The sequence below is a fragment of the Tachypleus tridentatus genome, chromosome 11 (genome assembly GCF_004210375.1).
Source record: "Tachypleus tridentatus isolate NWPU-2018 chromosome 11, ASM421037v1, whole genome shotgun sequence".
NCBI classification, from domain to species: domain Eukaryota; kingdom Metazoa; phylum Arthropoda; class Merostomata; order Xiphosura; family Limulidae; genus Tachypleus; species Tachypleus tridentatus.
The window spans coordinates 75,936,492-75,948,215 of NC_134835.1; positions in this window are offsets into that span (position 1 = coordinate 75,936,492).

The window sequence follows — 11,724 nt, forward strand, 5'->3', positions numbered from 1 at the left end:
AAAATCAATTCAAAAAATCAATTCACTAACATTACTCAAATTGGTGAGTGCTACTTTCAGTTTTTACACAAACTAATAAAGGTTACATAAAAATCATGACATATGCTAACATTACTCAAACTGATCAGTGCTATGTTCAGTGGTTACATGAACTAATTAAGGTTTCAAAAATTACATTCACTAACATTACCCAAACTCATCAATGTTACTTTCAGTGGTTACATATACTAATAAAGGTTAGAAAGAAAATCACCACATTTGCTAACATTACCCAAACTGATCAGTGCTACTTTTAATGGTTACATGAACTAATCAAGGTTACAAAAAATCATCACATTCACTAACATCACCCACCCTTATCAGTGTTAGTTTCAGTGGTTACACAAACTAATAAAGGTTAAAAAATTGCCACATTCATTAATATTACCCAGTCATGTGAGTGTTACCTTCAGTGGTTAGATGGATTAATGAAGCTCACTTTTAGAGGTTGAATAGAATTATGTAGTTTTTCTATAGCGTGTTAGCATGCTGTAGGTCTCAGGCATGCCCTATCTTTAAGTACATTAATGATGTTCAACATGTTTATAATGTATTGTTAGCAGTTATCATCATCCTAAAATTCAGGGTTCATATAGTATTGCACTCTGTATGTGTGTGAATAACATTTGTTCCTGTCATTATAATTTTAACCTCATTTCCAATCAGTGAGAAAAGTAAAAGAAGGTTGTCCAATAAAGCTAGCGTATTAGCCATTAGAATGCTCAAAATCATGATTTTGTTTATATAGTCTCTAAACATAAGACAACAGATTGGGGCTCATGCAACGTACTTTTAACATTCCTGTTTTGTTCTTTTGTGGAATAGCATGGAAAATCTCTATTAATTTTCAGTAACAATGTTGAACCTATGAAAAATATCAGTAATTTGTTTGGTTTTGATTGATGGTTTAATGAAAACAGTGTAGATTTAAAACACATAAACAAGTTTTATGCACTCAATTTATATTAAATGACTACAGAGCTGCACATCACAGTTTGTTTTCACTAAAGTTGGAATTTTTTTGGTTTTAAAATATTCTGTTTCAGGGATGTCGAAAAACATTAAAAATATAGTTGACACTAAAGTTACCATGATGACAGTTGTGTGACATCATCCAATTTTATGTCAGCTCAATCTTTAATAAATGTATGAAACCAAAGTTTTAGACTGAATTTAGTTTTCTAGGAACAGGTGAAGTTAATTAGTAAAAGACCTAAGTTACTTTCAAGCTCAAAAAATAAAATGTATTAAAGTTTTTAGCCTGAATTGTTGGCAAATCCAGTGTATCCAAAACCCAGAAATGCTTGGAGCTAGTATGTAGAAACTTTTGGCTTCCAATTATAGGAATTCAGTGATGTTGGTGAGTAAGGTTTTGAACTGATGTAAAAGAAACTTGATAAACTTGAAATAAAAGTAAGTAAAATAATGTTTTTGGGTATTCATAGCTTTATTAGTGTTAATACATGAGATGTCTGAAAAAACGAAGGAACATAGAGAAAGATTTAGCAAATCCTAAATATTTTATTCTGGTTTCGTCAGTATTTAAGATGATTAAAAGTCAAGTTTATGAATTTTGAAGATAGCTGTTTAAAACTTCTAGAACTAAGAAATCTTGTTGTGTAGGTATCTGGTACAAAACAGAAAAAAAGATTGCAAATATATGTAAAAGTAACTTTTGGATATTTGAAATTTTAGCTTTGTTATTTGTTATATGTGACAAATATTTCTATGCTTAGTGTCTGTAGGTCACATTTTGATAACTAGGTATGTATACAGTACCTGGAACAAGACAGTTTATGAAGTAAATCAGTAACTTTTTCTGTTTCCTAGATTTGAGCTCAATGTTAATTTAAGTGTGAAACAATCCTCTGTAAGAAATCAAGCTTTAGTAAACAATTTGTTATTGTGCCTTATTAGTACACATGTGTATAATAATGTAGTAAAATAAATTTAGCGATATTCATTCTAGTTAATGAGTAAATATTTACTACTTATCAGCTTTAAATCAAAGACTTGCTCACTCTAATTTTGAATATACATATGTTTAGAAACATTTAAAATTCAGATGCATACTCCAGTGGCTATTGTTCTTCAAATTATCTGAAATATGAACATATGCTTATTTTTGTAGGTGTAGAATATGAAAACTTTTAACACAGGTTATTTAGTGGTTGTTTGAAATTATTTAGCCAAACTTTGTTTCAAAACTACTAAGGTACTTGGAACACACGTTTGTTATTTCAGTAATGTCTGCTTCAAAAGTGATTCATTTTTCCCCTTTGTAATTATACATAAGTATATATATATATATAAAATAAATATTTCAAAGCTTACATGACCATTTCATGCTTTGCATGTGAAAGACCATTATTATTATTAGTATATATTTTCTGTTATTCAAAGCTTATTTTAAAATGCTCATTTTTAATAATATAATTACAAATCCTGTGGCAATGTAATTCTCCTGTTTTTGTGCATATAGCTACTTTTTATGCTGTATAGATATATATATATATATGTATATTGTTTACTGTTGTAAAACTTTCAACACTGTGTACTAATTTTTGTACAGTAAAATGGACATGTCTATTTTCATTCTTGTAGATAGTTTATTGTATGTTCTAATTTTCTACAATAAAATATTCTTTTACTTTACTTACCATACTTGTTGTATTTTTCTTACAAAATGTCAATAAAACTCTAGCCAAGTCCTTATAAAGAGAATATAAACCTCACTCTATAATCCCGTTATTCAGTTTTTTCAACAATATTATTTATGAAACCTGTAATTTTAGGTTAACGAATGTGTGTGTGTGTATATATATTTTTTTTCTAAGTTTTACAATTGACAAGAAACATGTATAGTTTTAGTGGCTCCTTTTTTGTTCACACAGCCACAATTATTATCAAGATATCATTATAATCTCTCTGAACCAATAAACCTACTAGTTAGTGTACCAAGTAATAGGCCTGAGGGCCTATCTCCTGTTACCATAAAATGTTATAAACTGCACTGAATTCTTTAGGGCTGTGTGTACATTTTAGATGTGACAGTTAAATCTTGCTATTCGATTTGAGTGGCTCAAAAATGGGTAGTTTGTGCTGTTGATGAACTGCATCGTAATTTTAAGTCTTCAAATAATTGTTTGTCAAAAATGATTTTTATTATACCAATTTATGTCGTTTTAGCACACCATTTCGTGAAATTATTAATGAAATAACTTTACTACCATCATTCGTGAAAAGTTAAAGTACATCTGTTTGCAGCTATTTTTCATTTATATAAACTTCAGCTCATTTTGCTATAACCTTAAAACGTGTAAGAACTAAGCCTAAATAATAAATTATATACCCACAACAATGTTGGCCCGGCATGGCCATGTGGTTAAAGGGATGGACTCGTAATCCGAGGGTCTCGGGTTCAAATTTCAGTCACACCAAAAGCTGTGGGGGCGCAATAATGTCACGGTCAATCCCACAATTTATTGGTAAAATAGTCCAAGAGTTGGCGGTGGGTGGTGATGATTAGCTGCCTTCCCTCTTAGTCTTATACTGCTAAATTAGAGACGGCTAGCGCAGATAGCCCTCGTGTAGCTTTGCACGAAATTCAAAACAAACCAAATATTATTTTTAACGCATTTATTATTGTAAAAGAGAAAAATTATACGATACACCATGTAATACTTATTGCTATCTGCAAAGTCGTTATAATTTGAACTTTCGTATTAATCCAGATATTGTATTTTCGGTGAGAGGGATCGAATCCAACGTATTCAAGATATTTAAAGATTATTAGATGTTTTGTAACTCTTAAAATTTCTATACTGTCTAAATTCAGCGTTCTTAGCCAGTTGGCACCGTTAAAGACCTCTGTTACCCTATCTTTATTATTAGTAAAATGAGAAGTTAAAACGTAAACAATTATAAACTCACGAATTATGTAATTTTCTTATTTAACTCCTGTTTCGAATATTAACCCAGTTGAGTTTCATGTCTTCAGAAAAACATTTAATGCGAAGATAAACAAAAACTATCGAGGAAAGAAAAAGTTGCATCTTACAAAAAACTGTCATTTCTTATTTACATAAAAAATAAACTTTGTTTGCCCTGGATACCTGTTTTAGTGAATAATCAATTATATTTTGATTCTGTGTTGGAGATTTGCAGATAAACGTACTTTTTATGTGAATGTAATCATGCCATTTAAATTTACCATACCATTTGTTGCCATGATGTTGCATAGTTGATAACGTTTTCTAAACATCATTTAAAAGTGAAAGAACTTTAACTCCATTTTCACAAGACAGTGAACTTCTGTACAAATATAACGTATATAGTTGTCTGAATAAGGTGCTCACTCATGCTATTTGAAATCAGCCGATCGGAGTTCTCAGTCACTGTGATGCTACAAGTCTCGAAATTGTGGTTAGTTTCGATGGACCAATATATTATTCCTAATGTTTTATGTTTGTTAAAACTGTATCTATTACGGCAACTGAGTCAGTAAACTCTAGATGGTATAAGCCAAAAGTCTAAAATGTACTTTATTTCAGTCTTTTTTGTTGTTGTTTTTAGTGTGTTTAATTCATGCAAAAATCCTAAATCAAAATAGCACATGAACACCATCATAGGATCCAGTTACTTTATCAAATATTATGGTAATTAAACCAACTAACTCTGAGTGATCGATGGTGACACATACACGCACACACATATTGGATTGTTTTGATAGTAAGTTAATAACCCCCCAGTGGCTCAGCGGTATGTCTGCGGATTTACAAGCTGAAAACCGCGTTTCGATACCCGTGCTAGGCAGAGCAAAGATAGCTCATTGTGTAGCTCTGTGTTTAATTGAAAACAACAACAACAAGTAAGTTAATAAATATAAATTAAACAAACATAATGTGTTATAAGTTGTATATTTATAATAATAACAGATATGGATAAAACGAACATAGAGCGTCATAAGTTGAATTTGTTTGCTAATAACAGATACAGTTACGACAAAAAGTGTTCGTACCACTGCGTCCCGAGTGCTTATAACTTAAAATGTATCACGATTAGGCTAATAGAAGTACAGGCCTGGCATGGCCAAACGCGTAAGGCGTGCGACTTGTAATTCGCGGGTTTGCGCCCGCGTCGCGCTAAACATGCTCGCCCTCCCAGCCGTGGGGGTGTTATAATGTGACGGTCAACCCAATTATTAAGTCTGTCCTTCCACATACTACTGAAGGCTAAATATAGTGTATTAAATATACTTTTTTTTTGATAAATTAGCAAGTTATGTATTAATCACTGCCATTTTAAAACCCTTGTGGAACGGTATTTATTAGAACTACATTTCGAAATTTTTTGGTGTTGGGTATACAATGTGATGGAACTGAAAAGTGACTGCTTTGGGTATGGTATGTTACAGCTCTTTTCACATTTATTCATACTCTCCAACGATCATATAGATGGGTTCAGGCTGGAGGTTTAGAACTTATAAGACGAAGATATACCTTGTAGTTACTGTCATTAGAAAACAAAGGAACATTGATCAATTAAGAGAAACAGGACAGTGCAGAAAGAGACCTGCAACAAATCATTTCTCAGCTGTGGCCCGGCATGGCTAGGTGGGTTAAGGCGTTTGACTCGTAATCTGAAGGTTCGTGGGTTCGAATCCCAGTCGCACCAAACGTGCTTGCCCTTTCAGCCGTGGGGGCGTTATAAGTGACGGTCAATCCCACTATTCGTTGGTAAAAGAGTAGCCCAAGAGTTGGCGGTGGGTGGTGATGACTAGCTGCCTTCCCTCTCGTCTTACACTGCTAAATTAGGGACGGCTAGCACAGATAGCCCTCGAGTAGCTTTGTGCGAAATTCCAAAACAAAAACTATAATAGAAGTACAATATATTATAAATATTATACTAACACACATCTACATAAATTTTTATATAAATTAAATGATAAATGAACTGTTTATTAACAAATAACCAAAAATAGGAAGAGCAGAAATTGTTCGTACAGTTCAGAACGTGTGAAAAAACTGATATTCCGGTAAAAACATTGTTTAGTTTGGCGAATAAACTACATTATACCGTTCCAGAACTAGACACTGGGTTCATAATTATTGGAATTTAGCCAGCAAAAAAATGTACTTCCGGCAATTTAGCAGTGTCTTCGTCATTATCTGCTTGGTCAAATGGCAAACAGGAAACAACTGTCCAGTGATTTAAAAAACCGAATTCTTGTAAAATACAAGTCTCCTATGTCTCTTTCCGGTATTGCTACACAACTTAATGTGCCAAAATCTACTGTTCAAAGCATAATTGCCAAGTTTAAACTTACAAGATCAACTGCTAACCTCCCTCGTGCTGGACGCCCCACCAAAATTCCAGAGAGAACCAAGAGGAAGGTTTTCAGAGAAGTTAGTATAAACCCTCGTTTAACACGTAATGACATACAGAAACTGGTAAGGGAAACTGGAGTTGAAGTAAGCACCTCTACAATTACGAACATGTTACGCTCTTCTGGGTTCAAAGCATGCCGTTCTCGTAAAACTCCATATTTAAAGTCTGTTCATTTAAAAGCACGATTGAGATATGCAAGAAAGCATGCAGATGAACCCTTTACCTATTGGAAGAGTATTCTTTGGTCAGACGAGACTAAAATCGAGCTTTTCGGCCACAGTGATGTTCGCAATATTTTCCGTAAGAAGGGGAACGAAATCTTCCAAAGAACACCGTCCCTACAGTTAAACACGGAGGTGGCTCGATCATGCTATGGGGATCTTTCAGCTCTTCTGGTGTAAGCAGCCTTCATCGCGTCAACGGAATCATAAAAAAAGAAGAGTACGTTGATGCATTAGGCACTTATGTCAAGAATGATCCTCGGAACTTGCGGCTTGGGCGTCGTTGGATCTTCCAGAACGACATTGACCCTAAGCACACATTGCAATATGTGCAATTCTGATTGCAGAGGAACCATATAAGCGTTCTGGAGTGGCCATCGCAGTCATCCGATCTCAACCCAATTGAAAACGTTTGAAATGAGTTGAAGACCAGGGTTCATCAGCGTCATTCGAAAAACTTGCAAGAGTTGGAAGCCTTCTGTAAAAAAGAATGGAAGAAAATACCAGTCGAGTACTGTCAAACGATCATGGAGGGCTATGAGGAGAGATTGCGCCAAGTAATTCACCTGAAAGGCTACACAACTGACCATTAAAGTAAACGCACGAACACTTTGTGTCCCTCCTATGTTTGGTTATTTGTTTATAAACAGTTTATTTGTCATTCAATTTACATAAAAAATTTATGTAGATGTGTGTTAGTATAATATTTATGATATACTCTACTTTCATTAAAATAATCATGATACCTTTTAAGTTATGAGGAAAAAACTACTCACGACGCAGGAGTACGAACACTTTCTGTCGTAACTGTATAGATTACAGAAACACAGTGCTTCATAAATTGTATATTTATCATTAGTGGTTCATAATAACGATCGCACGAAACTGCACAAAATCCGAATGGAATGTTCAGACAAAACGCACCTTTTAACAGTAAATGCTTTTTATGCTTTACACACTATACAGTCGGTGACTTTATGGAGCTAACATTACACACATTCTTAGAATAATTACTTTAAAAGACACAAAATTGTATTCAAAGTGATGTTTTAGATGTATATGTTCCATTTGAAAGGGTTTCTTTTCTACTAGTAAAATTTTTCACGCACTTAGCAGATGTGTCTAACTTAGTCAAGGCAGTGCTATGCATTATACACAGAGAGTTTAGTTACACAGAAACTATAACTTCTCACCATATTCACAAACCTCCATGACAACCTCTAGCTGCAGCTTAACATTTTACATCTCGAACTAATGCAATCAAATAGTCAATAGCTACAGTAAATCATCATGAACTGTATCAGCTAGCTGTTAGCTATGTTCATTATCATATTATAATTACAATATATAAAGTTAGCTACCATTTCTAATAATCATTTGTTTATAGTTGAGTATACAAAAAACTAGCAATTAAGATAGATAAATAATTGGGAATTTAAAAACTTGCAACTAGGGTCATAAAATAACAAGTCTGGAGATACTGTAAACGTTATTTACTCAAAGTGTAAATCGCTATTTTGACTCCACTAAAGATAATTCTGGATAACATTGTGGAACCAAAAAAGGATGTGTGTTTTCTCACTGCAGAGTCGTATTGACTACCTGCTGTGTCCACCCAGGGGAATCGAAACACTGATTTTAGTTTTGTAAATCCGAAATCTTACCGCTGACCCACTAGGGTACCGTCAAAACTACTTTGTAGTTTGAGTAAATAATGTTTACAATTTCTCCAGCTTTGTTTCCTCACTTTTTCACAATCTCTATTTGCAGTTTTTAAATTAGTATATTTTTTTATTTATCTAGTAATAATAACATATAGTTTAAACGAATATAGTATGTTATAAGTTCTATATTTATAATAATAACAGAAATGGATACAACAAACACAGTGCATCATTAGTTCTATCACTAACTACAAAGAGACATATTCCTCATCAAAATGTGTCGAGAATGCTTTCATTCTCCCTTATTTGGTAATGCTGAACAGTATAAATCCTCGCTTAACAACAAAACTATCATCTGACATTTTCTTAGGCTAACTATAGTGTTTATGTTGAATGCTCAGTTTTTATATTTATGCTTAGAAATATTTGTTTCTATTCTTTATTTTTTATAATTTCGGTAACTTAAATAATAGCAAAATAGATTAATTCAAAAATTTTATCATATTAAGTTGCAGCCAAGTAATATTCCAGTTAAGCCTTACATTACGTTTATGTATCAGGTTTAATGTTTAAATTATAGTGCACATAAGCCTACTGTTACTAACGTTATACAACCAGTGTTTAAAAAGTCTTAAATGGTGAATAAACTTTAATTAATTGTTGTTTTTTGTATTTCGCGCAAAGCTATTCCAGGGCAATCTGTGCTAGCCGTCACAAATTTAGCAGGGTAAGATTAGAGGAAAGGCAGCTAGTCATTACCACGCACCGCCAACTCTTGGGCTACTTTTTTACCAACAAATAGTGGGATTTACCGTAACATTATAACGCCCCCACGGCTGAAAGAGCGAGCATGTTGGGTGCGACGGGGATTCGAACCCCGCGACTCTCAGATTACGAGTCGAACGTCTTAACCCACCTGGCCATGCCGGGCCGTACATTAGTTAATAAATATTTACTTAGTATTTTAACACATGTATTACCTACCTGTCTTTTAAACATAAAAATTAAACTTTTGTTACCATCAAATGTATGTTATCCTACAGTTGAAGATTTGTGTTAGTGTTTAAAACGTTTTAAGGGCTGAATAAATATTAATTGATATTTTTTTTTGATATTTTAATTCACAAACTATCTAGTTGGTCTACCCTTTGTGATTTTAGTGACAGGGGTGCAAAAGAGCCGTGAGGAGAAGAGTTACCTTGAAACCTTAGAAATTGATATAATAAGCCTAAAGTATTGTTTGTTTGATTGCTTGAATTTTGCTCAAAGCTACACGAGAGTTATCCGCAGTAGCTGCTCCTAATTTAGCAGTGCAAGACTAGAGGAAAGGCAGCTAGTTATCACCACCCATCGCTAACTCTTGAGCTACTTTTTTTACCAACGAATAATGGGAGTGACTTACATTAGAACAATCCCACGGCTGAAAGGGCGAGCATAATTGGTGAGATTTGGATTCGAACCCGATACTCTCAGATTACGAGTCAAACACCCTAACCATCTGTCATGCCTAACTTGCTTCCAAGTAAAGATATAGTGTGAGATCGCCTAGAGCCAAGTGCATAAATGTTATCATGAAAGTAAAGATGACGATTCAATTTTAATGTTAAATTGTTTCTGAGTTAAACTACTCTCTGCTGTTTCACCAACGTTTATAACAAAAACTTTTTAACGAACGGAGACTCTAAATTAAGAAACACACAAATATGATTCTAGAACTGTTGTCTATACATTTCATTTTAGACTTTCATTACATGGCCTAAAAACAGTAGGCTAATCGACATAACATGAAAGCCATTGTTGAACGTGGTGTTACCAAAACGCACTAGCTTTTCTATACATTAGAAGTTGTTAATCTAACTGATTAATTCATCTATGAATACGTTACGAATTCATTTCATAAATTATTTTAATTTTGATTGGCTCACAAAGGACTATCTCGATTGCACTTATCTTGTCTCCCAGGTCAAGCTTGATTTCGCAAAATTTATTTATTTCACTTAGCTATGAAATGTCATGTTTGGGGTAGAGGTGAAGGTGATAGTACTTACCCCTTCATTCCTGGCAGGCTATACGTTAGGTTTTAATAACAACAGATGAAGATTTAACGAACATAGAGTGTCATAAGTAGTATATTATTATAAGGTATATTTCTAACGTAATTTAGCTGTTTAGACTGAAACCACATAACGATAACATCCGAACGTTTAGTAATGCAAATCCAGAAGTCCTAGCATTTTTTTACATTATATTTTTAGTAAGTTCAAGAAATAGATTATATGTACGAGAGGCAGTGAATCATTCAGTATATTTACTATTGTAAATTGCGTATTTGTTTCAGCTAGCAGTGAATTAATTTTGTTGTTTCGTTGCTAGATCAATCAACCGTAAAATTATTCAAGTATATTTGTTTTCATGAAAACTAAGTACGATTAGGACTATGTGTTACGAAATATATAAGCCTGTAAAAACGTTAAGAGAAAAAATAAATTATTTTTCCATCGATAAGTGTGTGTGTGTTTTCTTACAACAAAGTCATTTCGGGCTATCTGCTGAATCCACCGAGAGGAATGAAACGCCTGATTTTAGCATGTAAATACGTAGACTTACCGTTATACCAGCGGAAAACTTATCGTTAAGTGGATTGGATTTTGAGCTACTTTTACCAGACAATTTAAAATAACCCGAAGATGAAAGAACAGTTTTACAAGAAGTATTATGTTTGTGAATAATTTAATAAAAGTATAGATCCAACGAACATAGTACGCCGTAAATGATATATTTATAATAATAATTATTATAGATTTAACAAACATTGTCTTATAACAAATATACTTTCAAGAATAATCAACTCAGATTTAACGAACATACTGCGTTAATTTCTTCGTTTGTAATTAAGAACAAAGGTGCACAATAGACTATCTGTACTTTGCTCATCACGGGTATCGAAACCCGCCTTCTCGGGTTGTAAGTTTGTAGATATGCCGCTGTGCCACTGGATGGCCATTGCACCATAAGTAGTGTATTTGTAACAGTTATAAACATGGATTTAACGAGCATGTTGAATCATGAGTATTATACTTGTAACAATAATAAACATAGACTTGACGAATATATTGCGTCATAAGTAGTGTGCTTATAACAGTAATAAACGTAGATTTAACGAAATGTTGCATTGTAAAAAGTGTATTGAGTATCATATTTATAATAATAATAAATACAGAGTTAACGAACATACTGTCAACATGTGTAGAATAATCGCGCATGTATAAGGGATTAGCAGTCCCTTCGTAACTGCCCAGATCGTCTGGTGCATAATTTATTCTAACTACCTTGCCGTATTGCTGTTGGCATTGTCGCCTGAAAAATATAGAACAAACTATGGTAAACTATTTAAAAATATATATAAAAAA